This window comes from Silene latifolia, chromosome X (genome assembly GCF_048544455.1).
Source record: "Silene latifolia isolate original U9 population chromosome X, ASM4854445v1, whole genome shotgun sequence".
In the NCBI taxonomy this organism is placed as follows: domain Eukaryota; kingdom Viridiplantae; phylum Streptophyta; class Magnoliopsida; order Caryophyllales; family Caryophyllaceae; genus Silene; species Silene latifolia.
The window spans coordinates 249,520,870-249,538,738 of NC_133537.1; positions in this window are offsets into that span (position 1 = coordinate 249,520,870).

Consider the following 17,869-nt stretch of genomic DNA (forward strand, 5'->3'; position numbering starts at 1 on the left):
TTTAGTGCATATTTGGGTCATTTATTGTCTTTAGTTCTTTGTTTTGCATATTCTTTGAGATTTTGATCCCTTGGTAGGAAAGGAGTGCAAATCTTGCATTTTCATGGCAAAACGAGACTAAATTGATTGAATTCAATGACCAAGCATCAAGGAGAGACAAGATTAGATGGCCTTTGTACATATTATAGTAGATGAGGAATGTTGACGAGAAAGGATCCTTGCATCCCCAAGGAAATCCCCAAGGATTTTATGAAGAAAAGGGAAGAAAAGAAGAAGAAACAATGCTGAGCTACAATCCGAGCGGATTGCCTTGAATCCGCCCGTCCTCCACAGCACAATCCGTGCGTCTTCTGCCAAAGACGCCCGGGTAAGCAGCCACCAGAATCCACCCGGATTCCCTCGAAGACGCCCGTCTTCCCCTGCTACAATCCGCCCGTCCCGACACCAATACGCCCGGATTCCAGCCCAGCACGAATTCGTCTCTTCATGCATCAAAGAAAGAAGCCCTTCCTTCGAAAAATACCGGCTTCTCCCCGCTCAATCTAAAAAGTGTAATTACTACTTTAGCCCTTAGTTAACCCTAATGCATCCACCTAATTTCCACTATAAATACCCCATTAGTCTAATTAGAAGAGCATGTTCTTCTTATCAATTATTAGAGTAGTTAATATCAATCAAAATCTCTCTTTAGTATTGTAATCAACAATTAATCAAGTTTTAATACAAGTTTTATTTCCTTAATCTCTCTTTTGTTCATCCTTTATTTTGGGTAATTGAAGATTATTTGGGTTATTATTGGGAGATTGACAACCTCTCAATCAAGCATCAAGTATTTCTTTTATTCTTTGCTTTATTATTGGAATCATTAGTAGGTATAGTTCTCTTAATCCCTTTTTAATTATTGTTAATTACTTTCATTTGTTCATCATGTTTCCTTTTGTTGGTATGATTGACAACCTTGCTAGCATAATCAACATGATAATGAGTGAGTAGTGACCTAGCTAGGGTTAATGGGTAATTAGGGGAAACCAACATGGGGAATGATTCATGCTTAAATTAATATGCTTTCATGGTTTATTTGCTTGCTTGTTTTGATCTCAACTCATGCACATGTTATGTTTGATGAAATGTGAGCCTATGAATCCTTGCATTTTTTACCCATCGCCTATCTTTTCAATGATACTTGTAAGACATAAACCAACTCGAGTCTCATTAGACCATGCATGTTGTTGAGTAGTAAAGACTAAGTCGACTTGTAGGTGTTGTACAATTTAATCGATTCGGCTCCGGGACCCAAATATTCCTAGGATTGTAAGATATAACCCAACTCAATCCATCACAACAATAATTGCTTGCTTATAATTTGAGAACATGTTTGTATGATCAATTTCCATGATTCCCTATGACCCCATGACACCCTAGTGCTTTTTATCAATTGTTTACAACCCTTTTATTTCATCTTGCTTATTTACTTTCATTGCTATTTAGTTAGTGACCTTCTACATCAACCCAAATTGTGACACCCCTAAGACACCACTAGTTTCAATGGAAATCTCATCTCAATTCCCGTCCCTTGGGATCTGACCTTTACTTGCCTCTTTACTAATTGTAGAGTTGTTTGTGAAGTTATAAATTGTGTTTTGATTCGGACGTGGCCCAACGACAACATCTATTCAATTGTGAACACGAAATAGACCGATCAACAGAGCTTAGGTTATAACACAATCCTATCTTGTGTTTGTCCTGAGTGAGAGAAAAGTTAGTTCATTTTCCCAACTGCATCAAAACTACAAAAAACAACCCAATGAGTGAAGAGAGACTTGTTGGTATTGAGACAAAAATAGAGAATCTAGCAGGAAATGTGGATACTTTGCTCAATGTTGTCCATGTTGTCATGGAGAGATTTTCAAACCATGACCAAAGGAGGCAACCACCACCTTTCAGAGGAAAAGGAAGGGGGGGAGGGATTGCAATGGGAGTAGTAAGGAGACAACCACATCATGATCCTCATGAGGAAGACATCTCTGAAACAAATGATTCAAGAATGGAGGAAGGAATCTATGATGCCAGAGATAAAGATGTAAAGGTAGACATTCCTGATTTCCATGGTAGTTTAAATTCTGAGGATTTACTAGACTGGCTTAGGTCTGTTGAGAGTGTCTTTGAGTTTAAAAATTATGATGACATAAAAACTTTTAAAGTTGCTATTTTAAAACTCAAGGGCTATGCATCTCTTTGGTATGAGAGTATGAACCACCAAAGGATTAGAGATGGAAAGGAACCAGTCAGGTCTTGGCTTAAGTTGAAAAAGAAACTAAAAGAGAAATTAATAGCCAAAGACTATACCCAGGATATTTTTATTAAACTAACTCGGTTGAAACAAGAGCAGTTATCTGTTGAGGCCTACCTTAGGAACTTTGAACAACTAACCCTGCAATGTGAGGTTACTGAGAAACCTGAGCAAAAGATTGCTAGGTTTGTTGAGGGTGTAGATCCTAAGATAGCTAGTAGGGTATGGATGCAGCAGGTTTGGTCATTTGATGAGGCAGTTAACCTGGCCTTAAGAGTTGAGAAACTGAGGAAAGTGAAACCTGTAACACACAAATTTCCCACCAAACCAACATTTAAACCTTATATTGGTGTCAAAATCACTGAGACACCTAAACCAGCTACCTAACCCACATCAGACAAAGGGAAAGCACCCATGTATCATAAAACCAACCCACCTTTGTCCAGGGATAAGATCAAATGCTTTCAATGCCAAGGCTTTGGCCATTTTAAGAAGGACTATCCTTCTACCAGAGCTCTCACAGCTATGGAGATTGAAGAGTGGGAAAGGGAAGGTCTAGTTGAGTATGAGGAAGATGAGACATTGGTCCCAGGAGAAATGGAAGCTGAGGAGGAAACTAATCAAGGACAAGTTGTGGCCCACCCTGATATAGAGAACAATTTGGTCCTATGGAGGGTTATGTACTCTCAACCAACTCCTCTAGAAGCTGATCAGAGATCTATGATATTCAGGAGTAGGTGCACTGTCCAAGGGAGGTGTGTAATTTGATCATTGATGGAGGTAGTTGTACTAATGTAGCTTCCTCCTTTATGGTTAGCAAGATGAGTTTGCCTACCTAGGAGCACCCCAGTCCATAAAAGCTAAGATGGTTAAACAAAGGATCTGAAGTAAGAGTTGACAAGCAGTGCATTGTTCCTTTTTAAATTGGGAAAGTGTACAAGGATGAAGTGTTGTGTGAGGTGGTCCCTATGGATGCCTGCCATCTACTGTTAGGAAGGCCATGGGAGTTTGACAGGAATACCACTCACCAGGGGAAGGAAAATATCTATAGCTTCAAACACAATGGCAACAAAGTCACCCTGACTCCCTTGCCACCAAACCAAAGAGGATATGGAAGTCCTAACATGCCTGAGGAAGTCAATGGAGTGTTGTTTCTATCTGAGGCAGCTATGATCAAAGAGCTAAAGCAAGAACAACCTGTGTTGTTTCTTCTATCAAGGGAAATCAACACTGAGGAGAGTACTGGTGTGCCTGCAGAGGTTCAACCTCTGATTCAGAAATACAAGGAGGTTTTCCCAGCTGAGTTGCCTAGTGGTTTGCCACCCCTGAGAGGAATTGAGCATCACATAGATCTTGTACCTGGTTCTGTGCTCCCTAACAGACCAGCTTATATATGTAATCCCATAGCAACCAAGGAACTGCAACATCAGATTGAAGAGTTAATAACAAAGGGATTTGTGAGGGAATCATTGAGTCCATGTGCAGTGCCTGCTTTACTGGTACCTAAGAAAGATGGAACTTGGAGAATGTGTACTGATAGCAGGGCCATAAACAACATTACAGTCAAGTACAGGTTCCCTATTCCAAGACTAGATGACATGTTAGATGAGCTCAGTGGGGCCCAGATCTTTTCAAAGATAGATCTCAGGCAAGGATATCACCAGGTGAGGATAAGGGAAGGTGATGAATTGAAAACAGCTTTTAAAACCAAACATGACCTGTATGAGTGGCTTGTCATGCCATTTGGTTTATCTAATGCTCCAAGCACCTTCATGAGGCTAATGACTGAAGTTCTAAGGCCCTGTCTTGGGAAATTTGTTGTAGTGTACTTTGATGACATACTCATATACAGTAGCAGTCTATCTGAACATCTGTTACATTTGGAAGCAATTTTTAAAATACTCAGGGAGCAGAAGCTGTATGGAAAGCTTGTGAAATGTACCTTCATGGTCTATGAGGTAGCATTTCTGGGATATATTATATCAGAAAGAGGGATATCAGTTGATCAGGAGAAGATTAAGGCTATGCAAACATGGCCAGTCCCACAAATAATCACAGAAGTAAGGGGATTTCATGGTCTAACATCTTTTTACAGGAGGTTCATTAAGAATTTCAGCTCAATTGTTGCACCAATCACTGAGTGCATGAGAAAAGAAGATTTTGTTGGAGTAGTGTCCTCCACAATGATTGCGTTTACATATTAAATCTCGTAAAAGGAATATCGGGGATTTAATTTATTTATTTATTTGTCAGTTGGTCATCGTTAATCGGTAATGATTGGCTGACTAGAGTTTGACATTACTGTCGTGTGACGGCGGTGATCAGCTGATCCCTTTAGGTCACACCTATAGGATGACGCCCAAATTGAATAAATTAATTGTTTGTATGAGATACGAGATAATTAATTCCTTGTATTACTTGACTTTTAATTAGTCACGTAAAAGTATTATTTGATGACGGGTTACGAACTCGGGACAAGGAGATTTATTATTTAATTATGTGATATTTAAATAATAAATAATTAGAATTTATTAATTAATTGTTAATTAATTAATTTTATACGATATGTGTTTTTGTTTTGAAATGGAATTAATTAGCTATTTAATTTTTACAAGAGGTTGTAAAATTAGCTAAGTGGGATAATATTGACACATTGTATGTTGATAAAATGGTCTTATGATTACTTAATGGTTAAGTAGATATGGTAGTTAATTTGTATTATTTAAGTGTTAAATAATTAAATTAATATTTAATTATGTAAGATAATTAAATTTAATACTTATAAGCATTTGTGGAGCAAATGTCGAAAACCGAAATGGACTCAAATATGTCCACTTGACCGATTTTTTGAGAGGACAACAAGTGTCCATTAAGTGGCAATTTCCACTGAGTTTTGTTCCGCATTTTTGCCTATAAATATCCACTTAATCACACCATTTCTTATGTTTTGGAAAAATTTGAAGTAAATTTGGTCCTTTTATGTGCCTTGGCCAGTTTACCTTCATCACCAAGAGACTAACTTTTCTTCTTATTTTGTTCATCATTTTCATCTTAAAACACATATAAAAACTAACTAATAATATTATCAAAATAATAATATTAATTAGTACATCAAATATGCAATTATAAGGTTACTACTATTATTAACTAGTTATTAATTTTAGTAGTATTTTTGGTTAATCTTGGGTGCCACCAAAGGAGATTACCTATATTGGTAATTGGTGTTCTTGGAGGATCATCCATAGTTGAATAGCTCAAGAACTATAAAGGTAGGAGACCTTTGTAGTGCCCATATTTGCCTTATAGCAATGTAAGGAATTTTTGTCTTAAGATGGTTTAAAACCATCTTTTATACTTTTTATTTGCATGCATGTAGATTTAGACCACTTTAAATTAATTTGTAATTTTAATATTATAAATTGAGTATTAATTTGGTCTAAATAACTAACAAGTGGTATCAGAGGATTGTTAAATACATGCATGTTGTCTTAAGACGATTTTAGTAATTTATGAGATAAATTAATAAAATTGATATTATGTTACTAAAATTCGTTTTATCGCATAATATAGTCTTGCATGTAAATAATCTGGTCTTAGGATGATATGGGACGAAAATTTGATTTTTGTTAAATTTTTCCACTTTTTATAACTTAAATTGGCATAAAATTGAGTAAAAATGCATTAAAATTAATTAAGAGTTAATTAAAATTGATTGCATGTTAATTTTATGCATATTTATTTATAAATAACCACATGCATGTTCTATTTATGAGATAAGTAGATACTTTAGGTTAATGTGATTAATTTAGGTAGTTTATTGATTTTTATTTGATAAACATGGGTAAATAATGGTTATTTTGTAAATAAATTTTTATTTAACTTTAGGGCTCGAAATTTCTGAATTTTTAGCTCCTGGAAATTGTTCCAAAATGTAAAAATTTTTATTTTAAGTCATTTCAATTTTTATGGTTTGATTTAGAATTAAATCGTAAAAATTGTCGCTTTACCGATTAAATTGTGAAATCGTTTTAAATAAATTTTAAAATCAAAAAATTTCACTTGCATGGCATTTTTGGTGTAAGGCCAGAATGTTCATGGTTTTGAAATTTATTTTTCCATAAATTTTTATATTAAATGGAATTTTTGTATGATAATTGTGAATTATTATATCATTTTTTTTTCACAATTGTGTTTTAATTCCCATATAAATTCAAGATAATTGTTGAGAATAACTATTTTGATATTAGACCTGATTAGTATGATAAGTAAGTCTGAAAAGTGTTTTAAGAATTGATTATGAATTTTTATTGGTAAAAATTCCGTCAAGGCAAGCTCAAATGATCGTTGTTGGTAAGTTAGACGATTTGGCATGTCATTTTCCATAATGCATTTTATTATTCATTTAGATGAATGTTTTTTTTTAGAATTATAATTATGTAATTTTTCCTAATATGGCCATAGGTAGAAGTTGGTATTTCCCGAAATGTAAGGGAATATTGATTTGTTTTGTAATTAATTGTGATTTCGCATCGCCTAATTTGTAATTAATTAATAGTTTTATTTTAAATTTATTAAAAATTGTATAATAGGGTATTGTTATGTAATTTACTTATTAGTAATTAGATGAAGCTACTAAAGACGGAGTTTTCATGAAGACGGTGTTTTCGGAAAGCCGTTCCGAAATCCTAAAGAAGGAGGCCAATTTATGAAGACTCAAGGGACCAAGGAGTTGGTTTCCGAAGTGTAATAATTTTAGTTAATTAGATTAACTAGGTGGCCATATTAAGACTTGTTTATTTTAATTCTTTTATGCATTCATGCCAAATCGTCACTACATGTTTTATTTTTGTTGTTATCGATTTAATTGTCTAGCATTCACCAATTTAGTTCACTTAAAAGTGATAGACAATTAAATTGATAAGATCTCTCACATTTGTTTAAAATTGAGATTAAGCCTTACCAAATAATAGCACCTATGAATCCCTTCTTCATTAGAGGTAGGTTCGGATCACCGAGGTACACTCTTTTTACGTTGGGTAAGTAGGGTAATAAAAGTTATTACGCGTGAAAATTGGTTGGACTCAACGAGATAAATATGGGTTGAATCGGTCCACCGTGCCCATATTTATTCTGGGGCTAAAAGATAGATTTTAAGAAAATCCGTCAACCAAGAGTTCTAGTAGTAGAATCAGTCAAAATGTTGACTCACCAAATTTATATAAATATGGGTTGAATCGGTCCACCGTGCCCGTGTTTATATAAAATTGGATCTTGGAATCATTTATATAATTCAGTGGGAGATCATTATATAAATGGGAACTTGTTAAATTGTTTCACAAGTTAAATATTTCTAGACGATAAATGTTAATCTTTCCTTTATTTCCTTTGTAGTAATCACGATGACTTCTACTAGTGAAACCGCCACCATAGCTAGAGATTCATGGCTACGTTCTTTTATGGACAAATATGTATTAAAAGCCGACGGTAGTAATTTTAAAGATTGGGAAGAACAACTTCGATTAGCTGCCGCAGGTGATGGCAAATTACGCTACCTTGTCGATCCCTCTCCCTCTTCGCCTAGTACTAGGGCCACTGCCGATGTAAGGGAGGCTTTTTTCAAATTATCAAAAGGAATCCGCTGCAATAAAAAATGTTTTGATTTTTTCAATGGATCCTGCTTTACAAAGACAATGTGTCAAGTTTCGTGATGCACATGAAGTATTCTCGAGGCTTTCCACTATGTTTTCTCAAGCCCCGAGAATAATTCAGTATGACACCGCTGTTCGTTTCTTTGAGGTTAACCTCAAAGATGGTCAACCTGTAAGTTCACTCGTACTTAAAATGATTGAGTACGTGGAAACTTTAGAGGGGTTGGGATGCAAGATCCCCGACGAACTTGTGGTGGACCGAGTGCTCCACTCTCTCTCGCACGTCAAGGGATTTACCCAATTTAGGGTAAATTACAATATGACAAACATGAGAAAGAGTTTACATGAGCTCCATTCTCTGCTTGTGCAAGCAGAGAAGGACATGGGATTAAGTGGGAGTACGAGGAAAGATGTGCTTGCGATTAACGTGAAGAGGAAGAAGCAGTTTAAGAGGAACACAGGTAAGAAGCCCATTCAGGTGGAGGGCAAAGGTAAAGCAATTGCGAATTGCTCTACTAAGCAAAAACCTATAAAGGGTAATCCTCTTAAATATACTTGTAATTATTGTAATAACAAGGGACATTGGAGACGTAATTGTACAAAGTACCTAGATGACATAAAAGCTGCCATTGTGAAGCCGACATGTAATTTCTCAACTGAATCTTTTATGATAGACATAAATTATGCTTCAAATACAACTTGGGTATTAGATACTGGTTGTGGTTCTCACTTGTGTAATCATTTGCAAGGCCTAAAAAGCATAAGAAAACTAAACAATGGTGATGTCGATCTCCGAATGGGAAACGGGTCTAAAGTAGATGCCGTCTCTGTAGGAACTTATGTACTTAGTTTAGCTTCGGAGTTGGAGTTACATCTTAATAATTGTTATTTTGTACCAACTCTATCTAGAAATATAATATCCGTATCTGTGTTAGACACAGAAGGGTTTTCCTTTGTAATTAAAGACAAGTGTTGTACTTTTTCCCTTAATGGAATTGTATATAGTCAAGCTATTTCAATCAATGGTATTTATATTCTAGATACTTGCAACGATGTTTATCATTTAGATAATTAAAGACTCAAAACAAGTGATCATGATCTATCTTATTTATGGCATTGTCGATTAGGACACATCAACGAGAAACGCATTAAAAGACTAGTGTCGACTGGTGTAATTAAAGCTTTTGATTTCGAATCATTTGGTACATGCGAATCTTGTTTTCTTGGCAAGATGACTCGTTCACCTTTTCTAGGAAAAGGATCTCGAGCTAGTGAGTTATTGGGTTTAATACATACCGATGTTTGTGGCCCAATGACAGTCACTGCTAGAGGTAATTATGACTATTTCATTACTTTTACCGATGACATGAGTAGATATGGGTATATCTACTTAATGAGGTATAAAAGTAAAGTTTTTGATAAGTTCAAAGAGTTTCAGAATGAAGTAGAAAACCAATTAAATAAGAAGATTAAAGCATTACGATCATATCGTGGTGGGGAAGATTTAAGCAACGACTTTAAAGATCACCTTATAAACTGTGGTATTGTATCTCAGTTAACTCCTCCTGGCACACCACAATTAAATGGTGTGGCTGAAAGGAGGAATCGAACTTTATTAGATATGGTTCGATCGATGATGAGTCAAACAGAGTTACCTAAGTCATTCTGGGGTTTTTCCATTTTATCTGCTGTACAATCACTTAATAAAAGTCTCACTAAAGCAACTGACAAAACTCCATATGAGATATGGAAAGGGAAAGTCCCGAATCTGCGATACATGAAAGTATGGGGTTGTGATGCTTATGTCAAGAGCAAGTTTGACGATAAGCTTGCACCTCGTTCTGAAAAGTGTATTTTTGTAGGCTACCCTAAGGAAACTTGTGGATATTACTTCTACAATTGTAACGAGAACAAAGTGTTTGTGGCTCGTGAAGCTGTATTTCTAGAAAAAGAATTTATTTCTAGAAGACAGAGTGGGAGAAAATTTGAAATTGACGAAGTTCAAGAGCCATAAACTGATATGACAATTAGACCTGGCAAAAGTATACCGAACCCGAAAAACCGATCGAAAATACCTGAATCGATACCTGACCGTACACCCGAAAGGTATAACTGAACTTCACCCCGAAACCTGAATCGACCTGAATTGATTCGAAATCGAACCGAATTTGTAATATCCGAAACAGACCCAAGATCGAATGAACCTGAACTGTTTCAACCTGAATTGTTTTAATCCGAACCGATATATACCTGAACCGATTTAAACCCGTACATTGATGACAGAAACCCAACATTGAAACCCGAAATGACCTGAATGTACCTAGGCGTCACATTTACAGTGTCTTTTTGTACATGAGTGTCACCTCTTTTACGTCAATGAATTAATATTATACCGTAGTTATGCAAAAAACATTATTTATTACTTTTTTAAAAAAAATTATTCGTATTATATCCAATCTTTTGAATAAAGACCTAATCCCTTGACATCCGATCCGATTATAACCTGACTCGAATCTCATCTGCTCTGATATTGACCCGACTCAAACCTTATTTGCACCGATATTGACCCAACTCGAACCTGAACCAACCCGAAATATCTACAATCGATTAAAAGTGAAAACTGAATCCAACCTGAATTGAACCGAACTGAAATCGATAAAAAAGATAAACCGAAATAACCCGATCTGAAAGAACCCGAACCGAAACTGATCCGATTGACCCGTTTGCCACCTCTAATGACAATACAGGAAGATGTTCCTTCTACGTCTGAATCGGTTATTGTTCCTTCTGAACCTAGGAGGTCAGAAAGGGTTAGTCGCCAGCCTGATAGATACCTTGGTATTATCGAGGAAGATGGTGACTATGAGGTTTTACTTTTAGAAAGTGATGAACCCAAGACCTATAAAGCAGGTATTATGAGTTCTGACTCTAAGCTATGGCTCGAGGCCATGCAATCCGAAATGGATTCCATGTACGATAATCAGGTATGGGACCTGGTTGACTTACCTAAAGATGTTCGACCTCTTTAGTGTAAGTGGATATTCAAGATTAAAATCGGCATGGATGGACATAAAGATGTCTACAAAGCTAGATTGGTTGCAAAAGGTTTTACTCAGGTTCATGGTTTACACTATAATGAAACTTTTGCACCAGTTGCTATGCTTAGATCTGTTCGGATAATGTTAGCGATTGCTGCATTTCATGATTATGAGATATGGCAAATGGATGTCAAAACCGCTTTCCGAACGGGTTTCGGAAGAGGAAGTGTTCATGACACAACCCGAGGGTTTTGTGGATCCTAAAAATCCTAACAAAGTATGCAAACTTAAGAGATCCATTTATGGTCTTAAGCAAGCGTCAAGGAGTTGGAATCATCGTTTTGATCATGTTATTAAACAGAATGGTTTATCTCGAAGTGTTGAGGAACCATGTTTATACATGAAGTTTAGTGGAAGTAAAGTTGTTTTCTTACTTCTTTATGTGGACGACATATTACTCATTGGGAATGATGTAGATATGCTTGCTTCTGTTAAGAAGTGGTTGGGAAATCACTTCCAAATGAAAGATTTGGGAGAAGCTCAGCGCATCTTGGGTATCCGGATCTATAGGGATAGATCCAAAAGGATATTAGCATTGAGTCAAGAAGCCTATATCGATAAGATTCTTGACTGATTCAATATGAAAAACTCCAAGAGAGGTTTTCTACCTATGGCGATGGGATCACTTTGAGTAAAGTTACGTGTCCTCGAGCCTAAGGATATTAAACTCATGAAATCGATTCCCTATGCTTCCGCTGTTGGATCGATCATGTATGCTATGATGTTTTCTCGTCCTGATGTCTCGTATGCTTTGAGTATGACGAGTCGTTTTTAGAAAAATCCAGGTGAGAGTCACTAGATAGCCGTCACGAATATTCTGAAGTACTTGAGAAGGACTAAAGATTCATTCTTAGTGTTTGGAGGAGAATCTGAATTACGTATAAGAGGTTATACGGATGCCAGTTTCCAAACCGATAGGGATGATTTGAAATCCCAAGCTGGTTTTGTCTTTTTGTTGAACGGAGGGGCGGTTTGATGGAGAAGTTTCAAAAAGTCTCAGGATCTTTGATTCTACAACGGAAGCTGAGTACATTGCGCCTCGAAGCCGCAAAGGAAGCTACATTTGGATTAGGCAATTTTAGAGGGTCGAAAGTAGTTCCGACCGCCGAGGATCCTATCACTTTGTATTGTGATAACAGTGGGGCTATTTTCCAAGCAAAAGAGCCCAAGTCTAGTAACAAGTCTAAGCATGTACTTAGGAAATTTCATGTAATTAGAGATTTAATCAAAAGGAAAGAAATTACAGTTTGTAAGGTTGGGACAGCTGACAACATTGCTGATCCTTTAACCAAGCCATTGTCTCAAGCTAAACATGATAGTCATGTAGTTTCGATGGGGTTGAGACGAATGCCAGAACTGTTGTAAATTATATGATATATAATAATCAAAATATTGTATTTATTATTTCATATATGATAAGTTGCATTTATCATTATATTCAGTTTTATGTCTGAATTTATATACTTTGTTTTCTCCAAATAGGTTGTAAAGACAATGTCGAACCCTATTAAGTGAACTGGATTAACATTGTATTTTGTCCCTAGTTACTTAATGAGGTGACGTCTCGGAGTGACTATATTGTAAGGCGATAGATGACAGGTTCGACTGTCATATGGTCATAGTGATGACTGGTCGATTACATAGGCATATTGTGAGACAATTTGTCGGACAGTGACCGTTTATATAGTACTTTTGTTGCTAGGTCGTGGCGAGGACTTCTATTTATTCCTTCGAGTCAATTCTTTAGACTGGTGACTATTTGTCTGAGTTGGTACGTTTTTCCGGTGGCTTTGGTTTTTGTTCTAAGTCGCACCGTAAAAGGAGGCCGATGAGCATTTACTGGGTCATTGTGATCAGATTTAACGAAGAAAATAGGTCAACAGGATTGTCCTTTTAAGTCATATTTTATCTCAAGGCCACTCAAGGAGAGATGACTGTGAATGCGTGGCCACGCTCGGATGCGATCTATAGTAGATTATCCGGTCAGACAGTTATTCTCCTGATCGAGGAAACCACTTTATGATATGATCACGTGCAAGAACGACCTAAAGACATCTTGCATTGAGTGGGAGATATTATTGGACAAGAGAATTGGTAACGCACACTTGTGTCAGACAAGTGGGAGATTGTTGGAGTAGTGTCCTCCACAATGAGTGCGTTTACATATTAAATCTCGTAAAAGGAATATCGGGGATTTAATTTATTTATTTGTCAGTTGGTCATCGTTAATCGGTAATGATTGGCTGACTAGAGTTTGACATTACTGTCGTGTGACGGCGGTGATCAGCTGATCCCTTTAGGACACACCTATAGGATGACGCCCAAATAGAATAAATTAATTGTTTGTATGAGATACAAGATAATTAATTCCTTGTATTACTTGACTTTTAATTAGTCACGTAAAAGTATTATTTGATGACGGGTTACGAATTCGGGACAAGGAGATTTATTATTTAATTATGTGATATTTAAATAATAAATAATTAGAATTTATTAATTAATTGTTAATTAATTAATTTTATACGATATGTGTTTTTGTTTTGAAATTGAATTAATTATCTATTTAATTTTTACAAGAGGTTCTAAAATTAGCTAAGTGGGATAATATTGACACATTGTATGTTGATAAAATGGTCTTATGATTACTTAATGGTTAAGTAGTTATTGGTAGTTAATTTGTATTATTTAATTGTTAAATAATTAAATTAATATTTAATTATGTAAGATAATTAAATTAATATTTAATTATGTAAGATAATTAAATTTAAGACTTATAAGCATTTGTGGGGCAAATGTCGAAAACCGAAATGGACTCAAATATGTCCACTTGACCGATTTTGTGAGAGGACAACAAGTGTCCATTAAGTGGCAATTTCCACTTAGTTTTGTTCCCCATTTTTGCCTATAAATACCCACTTAATCACACCATTTCTTATGTTTTGGAAAAATTTGAAGAAAATTTGGTCCTTTTATGTGCCTTGGCCAGTTTACCTTCATCACCAAGAGACCAACTTTTCTTCTTATTTTGTTCATCATTTTCATCTTAAAACACATATAAAAACTAACTAATAATATTATCAAAGTAATAATATTAATTAGTACATCAAATATACAATTACAAGGTTACTACTATTGTTAACTAGTTATTAATTTTAGTAGTATTTTGGGTTAATCTTGGGTGCCACCAAAGGAGATTACCTATATTGGTAATTGGTGTTCTTGGAGGATCATCCATAGTTGAATAGCTCAAGAACTATAAAGGTAGGAGACCTTTGTAGTGCCCATATTTGCCTTATAGCAATGTAAGGAATTTTTGTCTTAAGATGGTTTAAAACCATCTTTTATACTTTTTATTTGCATGCATGTACATTTAGACCACTTTAAATTAATTTGTAATTTTAATATCATAAGATGAGTATTAATTTGGTCTAAATAACTAACATATTTCCAATGGACTAAAGCTGCTCAGCAGTCCTTTGAGGAAATCAATAAGTTAATGTGTGAGACTCCCATTTTAAAGTTGCCTGACTTTGAACAATTATTTGAGGTAGAGTGTGATGCCAGTGGAGTTGGAGTAGGAGCTGTCCTAATCCAAGGCCAGAGACCTGTGGCCTATTTCAGTGAGAAGTTAAATGGAACCAAGTTGAAATATTCAACTTATGACAAGTAGTTCTATGCAATCATAAGAGCTCTTACACATTGGAGTCACTACCTAAAACCTAAGCCATTTGTGTTGCATTCTGATCACGAGGCCTTGAAATACACCAATGGCCAACACAAGCTAACCCATAGGCATGCTAAGTGGGTAGAGTTCCTACAAGCGTTCAACTTCTCAAGCAAATACAAGGAAGGGAAACAAAATGTGGTAGCTGATGCCCTTTCAAGGAAGCACTCTTTGTTGACTGGCATAAGTAACAAGGTCCTTGGGTTTGAATTCATGAAGGAGATGTATAAGGAGGATCCTGACTTCTTTGAGGAGTGGATTACCCTCACAGAGGGAGGTTCAACTCAGGGCAAGAAATATATGCTGCAAGAAGGATTTCTATTTCATAGTAACAAGCTGTGTGTACCAAAGGGATCCTACAGGGATTTACTGATCAGGGAAGTCCATTCAGGAGGATTAGGGGGACATTTTGGGGTCAGAAAACCCTAGAGATCTTACAGGATCAGTTTTATTGGCCTAGAATGATAGGGGATGTTCAGGCAGTCCTTAGAAGATGTTCAGCCAAGAGCTCCTTCCAAGCAGGACCCTACACTCTATTGCCTGTCCCTGATAAGCCTTGGGAAGATGTGAGCCTTGATTTCATTGTGGCACTACCTAGGACATAGAGAGGCAAGGACTCAATAATGGTGGTTGTGGATAGGTTCAGTAACATGGCTCACTTCATAGCCTGCAAGAAAACTGAGGATGCTGCTAGTGTTGCTGAGCTATATCTCAAGGAAATTGTGAGACTTCATGGGATTCCTAAGACAATTGTATCAGACAGGGATATAAAATTTATGAGTTACTTCTGGAAGACCCTATGGAAGCTGCTGAAGATAAGGCTATTGTTCAGTACCTCCCACCATCCACAGACAGATGGCCAAACCGAGGTCACTAACAAAACTTTTGGGAGGATACTAAGGTGTCTAGTTAGCAAGACTTTGAAGGATTGTGATTTAAAGCTAGCGCAGGTGAATTTGCATTCAACAGAGCACCATCTACTGCTACTGGTCACAGTCCTTTTGAGATAGTCTATGCGGTTAATCCACTTATGCCCTTGGACTTATCTTCTGTCCCAAGGGGAGAGCTCAGTCCTGATGACAAGAGAACAGCTAAACAACTGCTGAAGCTGCATGAAACTGTAAAGAAACAAATTGAAAGGTCCAATGAGTTGTACAAGAAACAATCCAACAAGCCCAGAAAGAAGAAGGAATTTGAGGCAGGAGATCTGGTCTGGCTACACCTCAGGAAAGAAAGGTTCCCTTCCAAAAGAAAGAACAAGCTTATACCTAGAGGAGATGTACCATTTGAGGTCTTGGAAAGAATCGGTCCAAATGCTTATAAAATTGACTTGCCAGGGGACTATGGGGTTCATGGTACATCCAATGTGGGTGATCGCAGTCCATTCTATGAAGATTCTGAAGAGGAGGATCCAGGCTTGAGGTCAAGCCCTACTCAACTGGGGGGGTTGCAGTAGGAGCTGTTAACCAGGCCAACACTCTTTTAGAGAATGATCAGGCACAAGCAAGGCTAACCCTTAACTTACCAGGAATGCCAGTCACAAATGAAGCTAACAACAACACTCAGGCAACTTCAACTACTAGTCCAGTCTCATCAGGTCCCACGAGCAGCAGCCTTGCTAGCCACCAGCAACCACCTTGGCCAACTGACTTCTTGTTCAACTAATCACAAGTTAATCCTAAGGAGTCAGGTCAATTCCTAAAGTTTAATGCACAAAACTTCAGACTGAAAAAGCTAACTGCAGGGGGGTAAATCAGATAAAGCAAGTTGCCATTTTTTACCAAACAAGGGAAAACTCTCAACAAAGGAGATCTTGGCCAGTTTCAGCATTCATTATATAGAGCCTTGAGCCACAGAAGATGTCTGAACCAAGGCCATTTGACCTCCAATAACCAGACAAAGAAATACAACTGCCAAGGACAGCATGTCACTATCAACCTGCAGCTCTTTTGTTCCTATTCAGTTTGCCTTAATTTCTTTTGTATCCGTTGTAAAATAATTCCACTACTCTTGTTTGCTTTCTAAGTTTAATCCTGGCCCTTATATGGAGATATCTAGGGTTTTACATGTACTGAAACTTCACAGGAAGGCCTATATAAGGACCATTCCTCAGTCTGTTTTACTCAGACATTGATTAATGAAAAACCTTGAGATTTCTCTCAAAATTTGCAAATCTTATTAACTTTGTTTAGTCTTAGTTGTATTTCAGACTTAATATCTTCTTGTGCTTGCTTAGAAGGTGATTAAGGATCTGTGGTGTTACTTAGAACAGGTCTGTGCTTGCTTAAACTGTTTTAAGTGCATTATCTGATTGAGTTTGAATTGATTCTGTGCTTGCTTGAATAATTTACTCAAAATCTTCCTGAATTATTAAGTTTAATCTCTGTACTTGCTTGAGAGTAAATTTGATAATTATATCCCCTTTTAAGTCAGAAAATATCACAAAAACAGTCACAAGAGTCACACTGAGGTGACTGTATGAGAACTAGCCTGTTTCAGTCTGGTTTTCTAGTTACTAAAAATACTTAGAATGCGTGTAAAATTCTGAGATTTGGCACAGTTTAAGTTTACCATTTTATCTAAATTGTCACCAAGTTTCATAATTTTTCAAGTCCATTTACTATTTTTACAAAAATCCTCAAGTTTATTTCATTCCCTAAACATTGCTCCTTGTCTGTTTTAGGGATTGTCCAATTTGTGTCTGTCCCCATAGCTTACATTGCAATTCTCATGTTCTATATACTTATATCACCCCCTTACCCATATTCACTTACTTTTACATTACTCAACCCGCGGCTATATCACTTACCACATCTCACAAGACATACTCCCTGCCTCGATAAGCTCATCAATATCCCTTTCCTTTTTCCACTATCCATCACAACCACATATAACTCATGTCCTCCAGTCCCCACCGAGCTCATATTTATCACAAGGTGTTACTCATTACATCATAAGATTTGGTAACTTACGCATCAGAACCAACACATACGTAAAACAATGCATAAAGAACCAAAGGAACACATTTGAATTAAACTTGATATGTGACGAAGTCAACAGATAAGCATATGACCCAAAATAGGGGTCACTAGATCGAGTACAGCCTACT